Raw genomic sequence first — 16,670 nt, 5'->3', positions numbered from 1 at the left:
ACATACAATTTATATGACTATAATTATTTTTGTGCCCCCCTACCGATTGCACAAAATTATAAGAATTGGTGTTAAAAAAAATACCTACATGTTATTATTTTAAAATGTGCCATATGGTGCTTTTTTTGAAAATCAAAAGTAATATTAATTATAACAATTAAAACCGGCTCCTTTCAGTTTACTTATCTATACCTACCAAAAAAATCTTACATTTTGGAAATATTGCTTGGTAACAAAATATAAAAAAATACTTCACTATTTCTTGAGACATCTACATGAAGGAAAACTTTCATCATACATTCTTCAAGGAGATAAACAAAATGACTTTAAAAATAAGTCTTTACAAATAATTAAATAATTAAAAACTCAGAAAATACTGAGATGGTAGAAAACAGCATTTTTTTATTGCACATGCTGTCTTAACTAAGTATGTGAAGAAATTGCCAATAGTTTAACAATCAAAATAATAGCTATTGAAATAAAATTGAAAAAAAAAATACTCATACTCTAATTAACTTCCATTTTTTCTTGAAAAATATCCAAAATGTGCACATAAACATTTCATTATCAAAAAGTACATAATTAATTTTGATTATTTTCGTCATCATGTTAAAAAACACTTAAAAAAAAAAACTTGTAGTAGGATAGTAAAATTCTACTGCAATTTTTCTGGGCTGTAGTCTCTTCTCATATAGAGAAGTAATGAGAACAATCGCCTTTACACAAGGGAAGGACGATCTCAGAAATCCAAGTTTAATTAAGTGGTTTTACGTTACCTTAGCTAATAGTCTCCAAAATAGTTTTAAAATTGCTCCATATATGAAAAGTTACAATAATCCTTACCTAGGTTTGAACTCCTACACTAGTGCTTATGAGGTCAGATAGGCAGTCACTCCTTGTGGCACACTGGTACTCAGCTGCATCCAGTTAGACTGGGAGCCGACCCCAACATAGTTGGGAAAAGGCTCGGGAGATGATAACTCGTACTTCAGAGTTACAAATGTGGCATAATACAATAGTAATAGGCCACCAAGATTAACGCTTTGGGCACCATAAATTACCAAGCAGATAATAAAATTTGACCTCAGAATGACATCATCTCTAAACTTTGAACTTCCCATTCTTTTGTAATTTCAAGGTCAGAATATATTCAGCTACAATTTCTAGTAGTAGATAAGCAGATATAATATTTTTTATTCTATATTCGAAGTGATCTAGAAAAGGGTTAAATATTTGAATGCCTCTATTTTAAACCTACTAAATTATTTGTGACAGTTACATTTTGTCCTTGAGAGAAGTTAGCGTTTGACCTTCGTTATTCAAAACCTGATATGCTTTCAGCTAACATTATTATAAAACAATGTAAAAAAATCTAAAATCCTCAAAAATAAAAGTCTCAAGGACGTGCATACCAAAACTATGACCTTGACCTTGAATCTTCTCTCGAGGCCAAACAGTTCATGTTATGCATTCCGTGATAGCCTGAGGGCTACAAGATGTTTCTTCAATAATTTGTATTTCTTTCTAAGTTAAAGATGGACCTCCAAAGATTGTTTTGTGTTAAAAATATTTAAATTAGCTGTAAGTATAGAAGAACAGCGCTTTGCTCGCAACTTCATTCACGTTTATTTATGGTACTTATATTATATTTACAGAATTTCACAAAATCCAATCTTAGTGGGACCCTATCTCCTAAAAAAAACTTGTTGAAAGGAAAGCCTTTTATAACACCTATTATCTAATCTATTATAAAAATTGGCATCGTCAACACAGCATCCTTCTTCCTAATCCCTACTAATATTATAAATGCGAAAATTACTCTGTCTGTCTGTCTGTTACGCTTTCACATCTTAACCACTGAAGTGATTTTAATGAAATTTGGTACAGAGATAGAGTTGACCTCGAGAAAGAACATAGTTTTTTTCCCGGGCTTTTGAAGAATTCTCATGGAAACGCGATATAAGCGAACTCTACGCGGGCGAAGCCGCGGGCGGAAGCTAGTATATAATTTAAGCTATTCGGGTACGGGAAGTGGTTCCCTTAGGAAGTGGGTGAAGTTTAAAGCCTTTTTTCCCCAAGACATAGGTGTAGTACTGTTACAATAATAAAAGTCGTTCAACACAGTAATTTTGAATAGACTTGCGTTTCTGACTGTACATATTATGTACCTAAGTGTTTTCGAGAAGGAAAACCATTATTAAAAACTAGCTGATACCCGAGTTGAAAAAAAATGGAATAGGAATAGATTGCTTATACCGATATTTTTTTAAGAAATCCTTTTAATCGATCCTCGGATTACTCTCTATAAAGCTTACCAAAAAATATAGTAAAAATGTTTTTTTGAGTAGGAACGTGGATTTCATTTCATTTCGATTTCATTTGTTACTTGTGAGATTACGGCAGATAGAAGAGAAGAGAAATTGGGATAAGGGCAGAAGGATGATGATGATGATGTTTTTAATAGAATTAAATCAAACACCTACTACTTTGATCAGTTCTTTATAACCATTTTACAAAAAAAAAACACTAATAATTATAGTACCTACCGTTAAACAGTTCTGCTAATTAAAGAGACATCCTGGAAGTTAAAAATATCACTTGTAACCAATCTTAAAACCTGTTCTATAATCTGAGCTGCTCAGATTAAACTCAAGGTCATTTTATAATGTTTAATAAACATTTCCATGTAACCCTTTAAACTGTAGGTCCCGGCTGTCATTGAACATCTTTGGCAGTCGTTACGGGTATTCAGAAGCCAGTAAGTGTGATAACCAGTCTTATCTAGGAGTAGGTACTGGGTTGGGTAACTGGGTTGAGGAGGTCAGATTGACAGTCGTTCCTTGTTTACCGCTACAATATTTTTTTACAAAAAAATGCACTAATCCTTTATGCCGAATATTATTAATACAAAAGTAAGTTTCTTTGTCCTTTGATGTTAAAACACAGCTGAACCGATTGAGATGAAATTTAGTGATAGAGGATAGCATGAATAGGGAGATAGGCTATTTTTTCTATTAAGTCGCGAACGAAAACTATCATCTGCTTATAGTAACAAAGAAATTGATATAAGTGTGCTCGTATTAATCCGTCGTAACAATTTGAAATCTGTAAAAAAAATAATATTTAATAGTAGGTCGGTAATAAAACTATCTAACTTACTTGGAACATCAGCTCTGCTTAGTATTATCTGTAATAAAGAAAAAATAATTAATAAAATTGATAATTTTACAAAAAATTGCAAAAATATATTTTTAATTAATGTGAGCGTCGGTGTCTGAAATAAACATATTGAATTATTTTGCAGCTGAATACCAATATTTTACATGAAGCGACTGCCTATATGACTTCCTCAAAGTAGTCAGATTTTGTTACGTTACAATACGACATTTCATAAGTAATACCTAATAGGTAACTAATAATTCAATACTTTCAAAGAACTGACAAAAAATATTACTTTTATAAGAAATTTGTATGAAAATATTGACTGATTGACGTCACAGGTATTTTTCATCAAGCTATAGATTTATTTTGCTTAAAAATTAAAAATGTTTTAGCAATAAAATCTTTATAAATGAAAGTCACATTACCTACTGTAAGTTGTGGGTTAAACTTACTGGTACCTTTGTAAGAACTTTTCTAGAAAAAATACTTCAAGTCGTACTTGGGGCTTAATCGTAATTATCAAAGTTAAAGGTTTTTATTTCATAGATACCTATTACAGGTGCTTAAGAAATGGTGATGGCAATTATTGAGTCAATAGATATATTTGTCACAATATTACTTACATAAAAATAAAAACACAATTTTTATTTAAATTATGACCTTGAAATAATAACGACTTTTACCATCTCTTTTGATCAAACAGTCCCATAATTGGAGATTGGGAACATAACGAGCCCTTTATTTAATTAAAAAAGTACAAAACGCTACAAGCCCAGCAAAGGAACCAATCACAAAATTACAAAAAAAAACATACACACACTCGATTCTCAGACATAAAAAAACCCGAAAAACTCACCCCGTGGTAAATTACGTTTTGAAAAAAAAATCACCCCATAGAAGTGAGACTAAAAAAATTCAGCCCACCCTTTGGTTCTGAGCGTCTGTCAAAAATGTGTGCCTATGTGGGAGTGAGACGGAGTTATGTGTTAGAGGGAGATAGCAGTCCCCTTAGTATAGGCCCTACACGCCCTGTGTCTATGATGCTCGGTAGCGAATCGGACATCAGACATTTTTCATTTTTATTTTTGTTATTTTTTTTTCTGTACGACTGTTGTTGTTGTGTGTTGTTGGTAATAATGTTGCTTATTGGACTTTGATTTTTTTTTTTAATTTTTATATATATCAGTTTTTCTTTTTTAACTATGCTTCATATAATAAAGAGGAAACTTTTTTTGTTTCTTTGTTCCAAAATTATTAAACCAATTTGAAACATTCTTTCATTGTTAGAAAGCTACACTCTTCCCGAGTAACATAGGCTATATTTTATCCCGGTACGGGCAGTAGTTCCCACGGGACGCGGGTGAAACCGCGGGAAAACGACAATTTTTGAAGTAAATATTAAAAATGATGAAGCAATATAAAATGTTTACTTAGAAAAAAATACTGTCGAACTCACGACAATCCTTCATTTTTAAGCTATTCTTTTTGGTATATTTTTTTTTGCTTTTTCCAAAATTGGCTAGGCTATAACAATGTCTATAACTTAAGCATTGGATTCGAAACAGGTGTTTGATACTGAACGTGGGCGAAACTACAAAAAAACTTAATAGCATATAAACTGTACGCACCTTAAAAGTAGTTTTTTTAGAATAAAAAAAATATTGAATCATCATCTCCCGAGCCTTTTCCTAACTATGTTGGGATCGGCTTCCAGTCTAACCGGATGCAGCTGAGTACCAGTGTGCCACAAGGAGCGACTGCCTTTCTGAACTCCTCAACCCAGTTACCCGGGCAACCCAATACGCCTTGGTAAGACTGGTGGTCTGTCTTACTGGCTTCTGACTACCCGTAACGACTGCCAAAGATGTTCAAGTGACAACCGGGACCTACAGTTTATCGTGCCTTCCCAAACACAGAAAATGATTGAAACAAGTGAGATGAAATGTTGTATGGAGATAGGTAGGTACAATTATTTTTTTATCTATAAGCAGAAAGTTCAGACGAAGTAAACATTCTTGGCAGTCGTTACGGGTATTCAGAAGCCAGTAAGTCTGACACCAGTCTAACCAAGGGTATTGGGTTGCCCGGGTAACTGGGTTGAGGAGGTCAGTTAGGGCAGTCGCTCCTTGTGGCACACTGGTACTCAGCTGCATGCGGTTAGACTGGAAGCCGACACTAACATGATTGGGAAAAAGGCTCGGAGGATGAGATGCAGAAAGTTCAGTCGAGACGCAAGTAAAACCACGTTAAATAGCTAGTATTAAATTATTACAATTACCCAACAACAAATAAAAGATCAAGCATCTACATATCAATAAATAACTCTTACAAATTACCTACAAAGTAACAGCTTATCTTTACAAAAACATCCGTCCAATGTCAAGGTTTCCACCACAATGGGATCAGCAGTTCCTGAGATTGGTTCGTGTAAACAAATATACAATGCTTACGTTAGAAAAAACTGCTGTAAGACGATACTGAAGGAATGTTGTTTTTAATGATGTGTTATGTAAACTTGATAAGTAGCTGATTGATGATTGAATTGAAAAGTGTAGCTTGCTTGAAAATACTACTTACGCCTGGTTCATGAACAAGAGACGATGCGTTTCGCTTATGGACGGTTACGTTTGACGTTTGTTCTGTGGGGTTTATGTCCAAAAAATCCCCTCTTCTCCCAAATCGTTTTTAAGAGTCCTTGTGAACATATTACTTTCTTAAAAAGAGTGTCTTCCGGCTGTTCTCCATAAGACCAAGTTTTTGGAACCGTGCGTCTAGTAAAGCGTTTCATAAGAGCCTGCAAAGGCCCTTACTGATAATACTGATTTATGATTGAACTGTGTAGCTTGTGTGAAAGTATAACTAACTAGCTAGTAATACTTTCCCGCGTTTTTGCCCACGTCCCGTGGGGACTACTGCCCGTACCGGGATAAAATATAGCCTATGTTACTCGGGAAGAGTGTAGCGCCCCAACAGTGGAAGAATTTTTCAAATCGGTTAGGTGGTTTTGGAGCCTTAAGGGTACAAACAAAAAATGTTTTCTTTTTACTTTTTCTTTATTTTATTCTAGTTTTCATAATTCATTCATCTGTGAAGATTTTAACTGCCTATCACAGGTCATGAGATGTAGACTAATGACAAAAGAACAGTGACGTCTTAGTAATAGGGTCCCGTTATACCCCTTTTGAGGACGAGCACCCTGAAAGGTACAATTGTAATTCTTCTAAGTCTCTACAAGTTTCGTCTCTTTATTCTTCTGTAAGAGATCGCTTTTAGCGACACCCATTGTGCAACCTACTTTTTTAAACTTTCCGTTATTGTTTTGTAATTTAAACTAGTATACATAACAAAGAATATACAAATCAATCTTCAGAAAAAACCTACATAACAAAAGAAATGAAACTACATATTGTTGCATAACTAGCCTTTCTGTCTCACTCCAATTGACGATTCGTAATATTTACACTATCCACTCACTAGTAGCAGGTTGCTAAACAAACAAAGACCCTTTCTTTTTCAACCAGAGTAAGATAACACTACAGATAATGTACGTTCACGTTTCATCATTTACTTTAGTTCTTATGTATAGTAAAACGCCCTTTCTTTGATATTTTAATAAGAAAATCTGGTTAAAACTGAATCGTAGAAAAAAAACAGAGAAATACTTGACTTCTGTCAGCGGTTTTCACTCGCTTTCTGAATAAACTGCTTCTTGTATAGTGATAAAAAGTAGCCTACATGTTATGTTAATATATTGGCCGATATTATTGTCAAGTGTCTTTAAAATCCATCCAGTAGTTTTTACGTGAAAGAGGAACAAACATCCGTACATACAAACTCGGGTTATTAATTTTAGTAGGTTTTTTCAAATAGCTGTTTTTCCGTTAAAACTATTTCCTGTACCGGGATAAAATATAGCCTATCTACTGTAAATATACCTGTTACTCGGGAAGAGTGTAGCTTTCCAACAGTGAAAAAATTTTTCAAAACGATCCAATCAATTCTGAGTCTTTGAGGTACAAATAAACAAAACATTTGTGTCCTCTTTATTTGTATGTTCTTAGCTTAGAAATAGAGAAGACGATGGTACCTATATTCAAAAGAGGGTTCATGGAGTTTCTTGTAGGCCCTTCTCCGTGAAACCAACTCTTTGGAACAAGGCATGTTTGAATTAAAAGCATTTGACTTTGACGACAAGGAGTACCAGTGCTTTACAAGGAGCGACTGCCCTATCTGATCTCCTCAACCCAGTTATCCGGGCAACTCAATACCCCATGGTAAGACTGGTTGTCTACTCACTTCTGACTACCCGTAACGACTGCCGAATATGGTCACTGACAGCCGAGACCTACAGTTTAACGTGCCATCCTAAAACACAGTCATCATGAGAAGTGTGGCATCAATAAAAATAAAGTTTAAACAGTGTAAACATTTGACTTTAACTTTGACTTTGAAGAGAAGGAGTGTAGATCAAATAAAGTAAAGATTAAACAGTGTTTTCCCTTAATTAAGCCTTTTTCCCAATCATATTGGGGTCGGCTTCCAGTCTAACCGGATTCAGCTGAGTACCAGTGCTTTACAAGAAGCGACTGCCTATCTGACCTCCCCAACCCAGTTACCCGGGCAACCCGATACTTTATAATAAATTAATAAGAAATTGATAAGAATAATGTTATATTGAAAGAAAGGAGTGTGGCTCCAACAAAATAATGTTCAACACTTGACTTTGACTTCCAGCAGGAGGCATCAGTAAAATTAACTCAGCAGTATTCCACCGATCCTCGTGTCCGCGAACTGTCGCCTGTGAGTAACACCATGCGCTTGTGTGAGTGCAGATGAACGAACTCTGTATTACACGGCGGCCATCTTGCTACGTCACGCGGCCTTGTGCGCTCGCGCTGGCACTCAGCTTAGTTTTGGAAATTATGACCTTGCAACGCTTACTATATGATTTATCAATTTACATAGTGTGGAGAAATTTTTTGTGGTGAAAATCGGTGTCAGATTTTTTGAGAAAAAATGTGATTGAAAATTTTTGGTTGTTTTTTTTTGAATCAATGGTTTCAATGTGGTGAAAGTTGAGGAAAATGGTCAATAATTGAGTATTGTGAACTGTATTCTATGTGGTTCAGATATTTATTGAAAATGATTCCTCATTGGAAATAAGTAGGTGCCTTTTTGTTACCTATTTATTTATTTTTTAACGACGTCAAAAATCATCAAATGACCCCTTCCGCTGTGGGTTAGCAGCGGAGAGGGAGTGTCAGACTCTTACTGACTAAAAACCGTCGTGTTCCGTCATGGGCCTTTTATGTAGGTACCAGGGCCGCGGTATTTCTTTCGAACAACCCGCAGCCCCTGCCTTTTTGTTACCGTAAGATCAGATCTTCAGAATGAAATAGGTATACCTATCGTTGATAATCTCTATCTATATTATGTTTTTTTAATATATTTTCAACGATCTCTGACCTTCGTATTAAGAAATAAGCTTTTGTAAATAATTCAATGAAATATGGGTCTTCCTCGTTTTAGAGTTAAGCTTTTAGCCCTTTTCTTTTCTCTTCAAAAATCCATAACGAAAAAAAAAAATTCATATACCTACTTCAAAGCTATTGAAGTCTAACATTGATTTTGTAGGTCTTACTAGAACTGTCACTACGCGGCTGTCATTGCACATCGTTGACAGTCGTTACGTGTAGTCAGAAGCCACTACGTCTGACAACGAGTCTTACCAAGGGACATTGGGTTGCCCGGGTAACTGGGTTGACGAGGTCAGATAGGCAGTCGGTCCTTGTGGCACACTGGTACTCAGCTGCATCCAGTTGGACAGGGAGCCAACCCCAACATAGTTTGGAAAAGGCAGGCGAAATGATGGTCGATTTTTATATCAATCAGTTCAGTTCATTCAAGAGAAAATATTGCTGTTTCTACTGACAGCAACTGTCAACTGCATCAAAAAACGTTTTTTTAATGTAAATCTAAAATGTCAGTTCTACTTGGCATTTTATCTTATTTCAAGGTTAATTTCAAAACCTTTGACATTTCTCCAACCAGCTCATTAAACTTTCTAGTACAAAGTACTTATAGTTCGGCCATTCAGAGAATGCGTTCCTGACACGTCGCGATTGAACTGACGACGTAATAACATTCATTGATTATTGATATAATAATGTTGTTTTAATGCTCCTCAATTGTTAAAACGGTAAACAACCAGCAAAAATATTTTTATCGTAACTGCAACGCCATTGCAAAGTTACGTCGTCAGTTCAATCGCGACGTGTCAGGAACGCATTCTCTGAATGGCCGAACTATAATAAGAATAAACTAGCCTACTTATCATTTCTAGAAAGTCAACACTGGGTCGTTTCAGATGACTAACTGCATTATAAACATTAATTAAATACTGTACTAAGATTGTCTACTTAGTTGAGTTAACTATTAAGGTTAAATTTATTTATCTCTTCGACTAACTTAACCAGTAAAAAGGGAGATGAAAGTAAAGAGAACTGAGTCTGAACCTTGTTGGAAAATGGATCTCACTGTAAAAGTAAATGTTATTATTATTATTTTATTTATTGTAAAAGCGAAAGAACTCTATTTGTCAATCGTACCAATATTTTAAAAACTAGCTAACCGAGATGTCTTCAAGAAAATTGGTACATTGATAATTGGTAAACAGATCCCGAGGACATCATCATCATCGCTCAAGCCTTTTCCCGACTATGTTGGGGTTAGTGTATTATATGAAACAACTGCCTATCTGACCTCCTCAACCCATTTATCCGGGCAACCCGAGACCTCTTGGTAAGAAAAAGACATGCTGCGTTTTATCTGGCTGTGGGAAGTATTTTCATAGAGACACAAGTGGAAGCTCAGGAGCTACACATGTATATGTAACTATATGTTAGGCTGACAAACTGCACTTTTCGAACGTCAGACTTACGTCATGAGACAGCCCCCAAAAACGCCTACCCTTCACTGCTTTCTATGTGTTATTGCTGGGAAGAAGAAATGGCGCAACAAACTCCCCAGCAACACATGTCTGTCTTTCTTATAAAAAAATATCGTAAGAATTGCAATTTCAATAAGTTTTTAATGTTTCCTTTTTATTTTATTAGTAGAGTCTTAATTATATGAAAGCGATTCGTTGCTTCAATCGAGCATCTCAAGGCAATGCGTTTCCTAACTGGGTGTGGTCCCGACATACTGACGCCTCTTTGGCCTACTAACTAATGTCTTGCCGATCTAAAAACTGCTGCTTAATACTATCTCTGGAAATTTTCTTTGCTATATTGCGGTAATTCTCAAATAAGGAATGATTTTCAAAAAAAAATATGATACCTACACGTACTCTTATGCACCTTTTAATTTGGATAACGAAAAATACAGCTTTATCTCCAAACATACGAATTAAAACAGAAGATATGTTTGCATACATACCTAATAAGCTACTAGCCCGTATAGCCTATGTTACTCGGGAAGAGTAGCTCTCAAACAGGGAAAGATTTTTTCAAATCGGTTCCCTAACTTTGCCTTGAAAACAAACAAACAAAACAATATTTCCTCTTCATTATAATTGTTAAGTATAGATTCTTACTTTATCACTCAGTAATTAAGCACGGTTTCTGCTTACCCCTCTGCAGAAAATCGTGCAATTTATATAAAAGCTCGTCATCATCATCCTCCGAGCCTTTTTCCCAATCATGTTGGGGTCGGCTTCCAGTCTAACCGGATTCAGCTGAGTACCAGTGCTTTACAAGAAGCGACTGCCTATCTGACCTCCTCAACCCAGTTACCCGGGCAACCCGATACCCCTTGGTTAGACTGGTGTCAGACTTACTGGCTTCTGACTACCCGTAACGACTGCCAAGGATGTGCAATGACAGCCGGGACCTACAGTTTAACGTGCCATCCGAAACACAGTCAATGATGTCTAAGATATACTTACAGTTATACAAAAGCTCGTGCGAGTATTAAATTCATTGCATCAGACTCAAGGCAATGCGTTTTGTAACTGGGTGTGGTCACGCGCCATCTTGCTTTTTTACTATTTACGCAAGTGCCGAAAAGTGGGGATTTCTTGGCAGTATTTTCTGTAGCATTAACTCACGAAATTACAATCGAAATCAGAAATCATTTAAGTATACAGTCTTGGCTGCAAAACAGCACTTTTTGAACATCAAAAAATTACAAAACACAGCCCCCAAAACGCCCGCCCTTCACCACTTCCTATGTGTTTTTGCTCGGAAGAAGAAGTGGCGCAACAAACTCCCCAGCACATGCGCAAAATCATCTGCCTAACCTTTTCCCAACTATGTTGGAGTCGGCTTCCAGTCTAACCGGATGCAGCTGAGTACCAGTGTGTCACAAGAAGCGACTGCCTATTTGACCTCCTCAATCCAGTTACCCGGAAACAAGACACCTCTAGGTGAGACTGGTGTCAGACTTACTGGCTTCTGACTACCCGTAACGACTGCCAAAGAGCCGAATGAATAAGTAGCATTTGTGTTATTTTCGCCTCTCTTATAAATAGCTACAATACTATTTTTAAATAGTTATCTACATATTAAGCCATGGTAAATTTTTCCTTCCTCTACATATAAAAAATATAGGTCAATTAATTGTTAATACGTTATAATACAAAATTACATTCGCACAAGTATGGGTAAATAGTTACTTAATTGGATATTTGTGTACCTACGTCATAGTTATTTTTATTTATCATTTTATTTTTGTACAAATATCGTGTCAATCAATACATTTTTATTTTTATTATTTTACTATCAGTTAAAGTTATAGGAAAAAAGCCTGGATAGATCAAAGAGAGCATAGTTTTGAGTAAAATGTAAGAATTAAGTAATTTTTAATTTTTAAAATTAATGTAAATATTATGTAAATACTTCAAATAACAATAAATAAAAACCTATGCAAAAAAAAAGAATTAAGTTAATAATTACAGCAATACATTAAGTCAAAGTCAAATCAGTTTATTTTCATTTTTAAGCATTTACAAGCATTCTAGTTGCCCATTCGAAAAGTGGAGAAGAACGGGCTAGAAATTCTTTGGTCTACAATGCAAATTAATTTAGATAATCGCTATTATACAAGTAAAAATACCATTCAATATACATATTTAAATTACAAAAATAAAATCACTAAATCGCAGAAAAAAAATAAAAAATGAAAAAAATCTGAAAAAATAAAATGAAGCGTCCGCTTGCTCGCCAGTGGCGTGCCCCAAAGGGCCGTGTCTCAACAATAGTACGGCTAGGGCGTCCGGCCCTCCCATTGGTTGAGCCTTTCGACGCATCGGCTGCATCATAGAGTCATGAGTAAGTGAACAGCAGAAGGGACACTCGATAGAAATGGTGATAAAAGTTTTTTTTTTACGAAAATATTTTGCACTTTTTAACTTTTTATGTATTTGTTTGTTTGTGTTTATTGTTTTTTTTGTTGTGAATATAAGAATAAGTTGCTTTCATGTTTTTAATAGTTTATTTTTTTAACGGACATAAGTGATGCTTTATTTAGTAAATTTTTCTAATGTGAAAACTTTAATTATAGTTCGGCCATTCAGAGAATGCGTTCCTGACACGTCGCGATTGAACTGACGACGTAACTACATTCATTGATTATTGATATAATAATGTTGTTTTAATGCTCCTCAATTGTTAAAACGGTAAACAACCAGCAAAAATATTTTTATCGTAACTGCAACGCCATTGCAAAGTTACGTCGTCAGTTCAATCGCGACGTGTCAGGAACGCATTCTCTGAATGGCCGAACTATAGTGTTTTATGTTGAAGCTCAAAATACTGAACATCATCTATTATTGAATTTTGCTTTTAAATACTTAGTGAACATAGTTGCCATATTACTAAGCTGAAGAGTATTTTTTAAACTCAATTGTCTCAAGAATCAACCGTCTGATTTGGAAAATTTTTTTGACTGTTAGACAACCCATTTATTGACAAAGCTTATAGCATACTTTTCATCTTAATACGCGAAAATATTTTTAATGCCGCGGGTGAAAAAGCTAGTCTAATATATTGCATTACCTGGCCCTTCTGCTTCCAATGCCTTCTATGATAGGCGAGATCTATGAGCTGTCTGATTGGCACGAATGTTCGAATGACAATGACTCGAAGGACCGAGGGCTTTGGGTGTAACACTTTATACCTTTTTGTTAATGTAACTATTTAAATTCTTGTCAACAGGCTTAATAAGTGATTTATAAAAAAATGCAAGAAAATAATCTGAAAATACTTTATGCTTACGATTTTTTTTTAATACTTAGTAAATAGTTGCCAAATTACTAACCTAAAGTTTTTTTTAAACGTCTTTGTCTTAGTAACTACTATAGTTCGGCCATTCAGAGAATGCGTTCCTGACACGTCGCGATTGAACTGACGACGTAACTTTGCAATGGCGTTGCAGTTACGATAAAAATATTTTTGCTGGTTGTTTACCGTTTTAACAATTGAGGAGCATTAAAACAACATTATTATATCAATAATCAATGAATGTTATTACGTCGTCAGTTCAATCGCGACGTGTCAGGAACGCATTCTCTGAATGGCCGAACTATAGCCCGATTGAAAAAAATCTTGCACTGTTAGAAAGCTCATTTTTTGCTCTATCCTATAACATACTTTTTATTTTAATGCACGAAGAGGTTTCTAAATGCCACGGGTTAGAATAACCTACTAAAATATATTGTATCAACTGGCCCTTCTTGTTCCACCTGGTCTATGATAGGCGAGCTCTATGAGTTGTCTGATTGGCTCGAATGTTCGAATGACAATGACTCGAAGGACCGAAGGGCTTTGGGTGTTAACACTTTATATCTTTTTGTTAATGTAACTATTTTGGTAAGTGGGGATATGAGACGCCGGTTTTTTATGTTTTTTTTTGTATGTTAGAGAAATGTAGGAGTAGTGATTTTTTTTTTGTTGTGGTAGTATGGATTTTGTAGAGAATGGTGTTTAAGATATTCAGTACGTGTGTGTGTGTCTTTTTTTAATTTATTTTAGTACCCAGTAGTTAGTCGCAGCTATTTTTTTGTCTACAATGCCAATTTTTTTTCTTCTTGAAAATTGAACTGTATTCATACTAAGGCTTATTTTAGTCTTTTATTTTGTAAAACTTTATTGCTTTCACTTGCAAAAAAAATATACCTAAGTGCAAAAATATAAATGAAAAAATATGATTTTTATATATTAAAGTTCTAATAAAAATCAAGCGTAAAATTTATAGCTTGAATTTAGTTAAAATCTACATAACAAAAATCAAGCTAAAAAAAAATTGAGCTACTTCACAAACCACACCCCCAAACAAGAAAAAAAAAAACAAAAAAGCATAGAGACACCTAGAGTCCCAAAAATCGTTATAAAAACTCAGGTAAGAACGGGCCCCAGGGCCACGCTATTGGCCTAACACCATATGTTCTATTACTATGTAGAAACCGACCAATGGGAAAGAGGCTAGTCCCTAACTGACCTATCACAATGTTTTCTAGGTTGGTAGAGTAGGGATATTACTATTTTTATTTATTTTTCAGGTTTATGTAAATATTTATGGGTACATTTGTTTATGTTCAAAATGAAAATCTATTGTGAGTTATAATTAAACGAATACGAAGAAAAGATTTTTTTATTTATTTCTTAACCGACTTCGCAAAAGGTTTTTAATTCGGATGATTTTTTTTAGATGAAGATTGCGAAGAAACTTTTTTTTTAAGTTTTAGTCATTTCTTTATTTTTTCGGGAGCCACGCTAGTCTCTAACCGACCTATCACAACATCATAGATCTAGTTGGGCAGAGAAGGGACATTACCTACCTATTGACTATTTTTATTTCTTCACCGACTTTGTTAAAGGAGGAGTTTGTTGATTCGGTAACTGGGATTTTTTTTGAATGAAAGTTTGTGTGAAGTTAGTTTTTGTTTTTTTTTTTGGTTATTAATTTTAGTTTTACTTGCGTTTTAATTACTTTGGGACAAATACCGTCTTACCACAAAAACTTTTAAACGTCAGTTTATGCCTTGTCTAAAAAAATGTCAAATTATGACGTTGACATATGGTTCATTTTGCAGCCAAAATTTTATTAGACAAGTGTAAAACAGGGTTTAAAGTTTTTGTAGTAAGGCCCATAGTATTTAATGAGCTATATTTTGAAATATATTTTTTTTATGTCTATTCTAATGTGTCCTTAAAGTGAAATAATTTGCAAATCCATGTAGTAATTTCGAAGCTTTCAGGATTAAAAATACTCATTTCTTATAAACAAATTCATTTCTTTCTGCTATTTAGTTAGTCAGAAAGCCAGAAAGTCTGACAACCACGGGACATCGGGTTGCCGAGGTAACTGGATTGAGGAGATCAGATAGGCAGTCGATCCTTGTGGCACACTGGTACTCAGCTACATCAGGTTAGACTGGAAGCCGACCCCAACATAGAAGTTGAAAAAAAAATAGGCAGAAGCTTTTAGGGTAAAAAAGTCGAACATGTTTTAATTTTCAATAGTTACACGTTAAGTTTTGAACCTGTATACTACATAAATGATGAGCATTATAACCACAAACCGCCAGTCAGTTGGCTCGATATCAAGGGCTGCAATAACAAACTAAATATAGCTCTGATTACCGTATCGCGAGCAATGAACCGACCTGTCTGTCATTGATTGCATTATCCTATATCTTTGCCTGTTGTTTCTCTCATCAAACTTTACACAAGTAGTTATATACTGGGGTTCCAGTCACCATCATCTCCCGAGTCCTTTCTCAACTATGTTGGGGTCGGCTTCCAGTCTAACTGTATGCAGCTGAGTACCAGTGTTTTACATAGAGCCACGCATATCTGGCCAACGCGATACCCTTTGGTAAGACTGGTGGTCAGACTTACTGGCCTCAGACTACTCGTATCGACTGCGAAAGATTTTCAAATGACAGACGGGGCATAAATCAAATCAAATCATTTATTTGATTTAGGCCTTTACAAGCGCTTATGAACGTCAAAAAATATAAGTAAGGTTGATTCTAGTTGCCCATTCCAAAAGTTCCTATGGAGAAGAACGGGCAAGAATCTCCATAGTTACTCTTTTTAAAACATACTTTTGGGCTGTCCAATTTCTTAAAGATTACCATATTTAAGAAAAAAAACTTTTCAGCTTTAAAAAAGTATAGAGCTTTATCATATAGGAACAGTAACTGCTAGATTATAAGATATCAAAATATTTAAATATTGTAGACTTAAGAAGCCTAGAGTATGATCAACCTAAGATTCACTAGTTACGCAGACAGATCGTCATTATCTACCAACAATTTGACGCTTGCTTGCAACTCATCAACTATTACTACTGTGTCCTTATGCCACCTTGTCTATGTTTCACATTTTTATGGATGTTGCATGCGATCGTCAAATGACTCAAGCGTCGTGGGGGCTTAGAACAACGTGTTTGCAGTAGGAAGCGAGGGTTGGGAACATGACAAGTATGAAATTGAAGCGGTTTTC

General features: G+C 35.1%; 1 long non-coding RNA gene across 2 annotated transcripts in view; it reads right to left on the bottom strand.

The window, feature by feature from the left end:
* Positions 1 to 16,670, bottom strand: part of LOC124643692 — a 114,684-nt gene that overhangs the window by 52,983 nt on the left and 45,031 nt on the right. For both annotated transcript variants that reach the window (XR_006985971.1, XR_006985970.1), the window contains one exon: positions 3,160 to 3,187. This is a non-coding gene — a long non-coding RNA (uncharacterized LOC124643692). The remainder of the gene's footprint in view (positions 1 to 3,159; positions 3,188 to 16,670) is intronic.

Source organism: Helicoverpa zea, chromosome 28, assembly GCF_022581195.2.
Source record: "Helicoverpa zea isolate HzStark_Cry1AcR chromosome 28, ilHelZeax1.1, whole genome shotgun sequence".
Taxonomy (NCBI): domain Eukaryota; kingdom Metazoa; phylum Arthropoda; class Insecta; order Lepidoptera; family Noctuidae; genus Helicoverpa; species Helicoverpa zea.
This window is presented reverse-complemented; position numbering and strand designations above follow the sequence as displayed.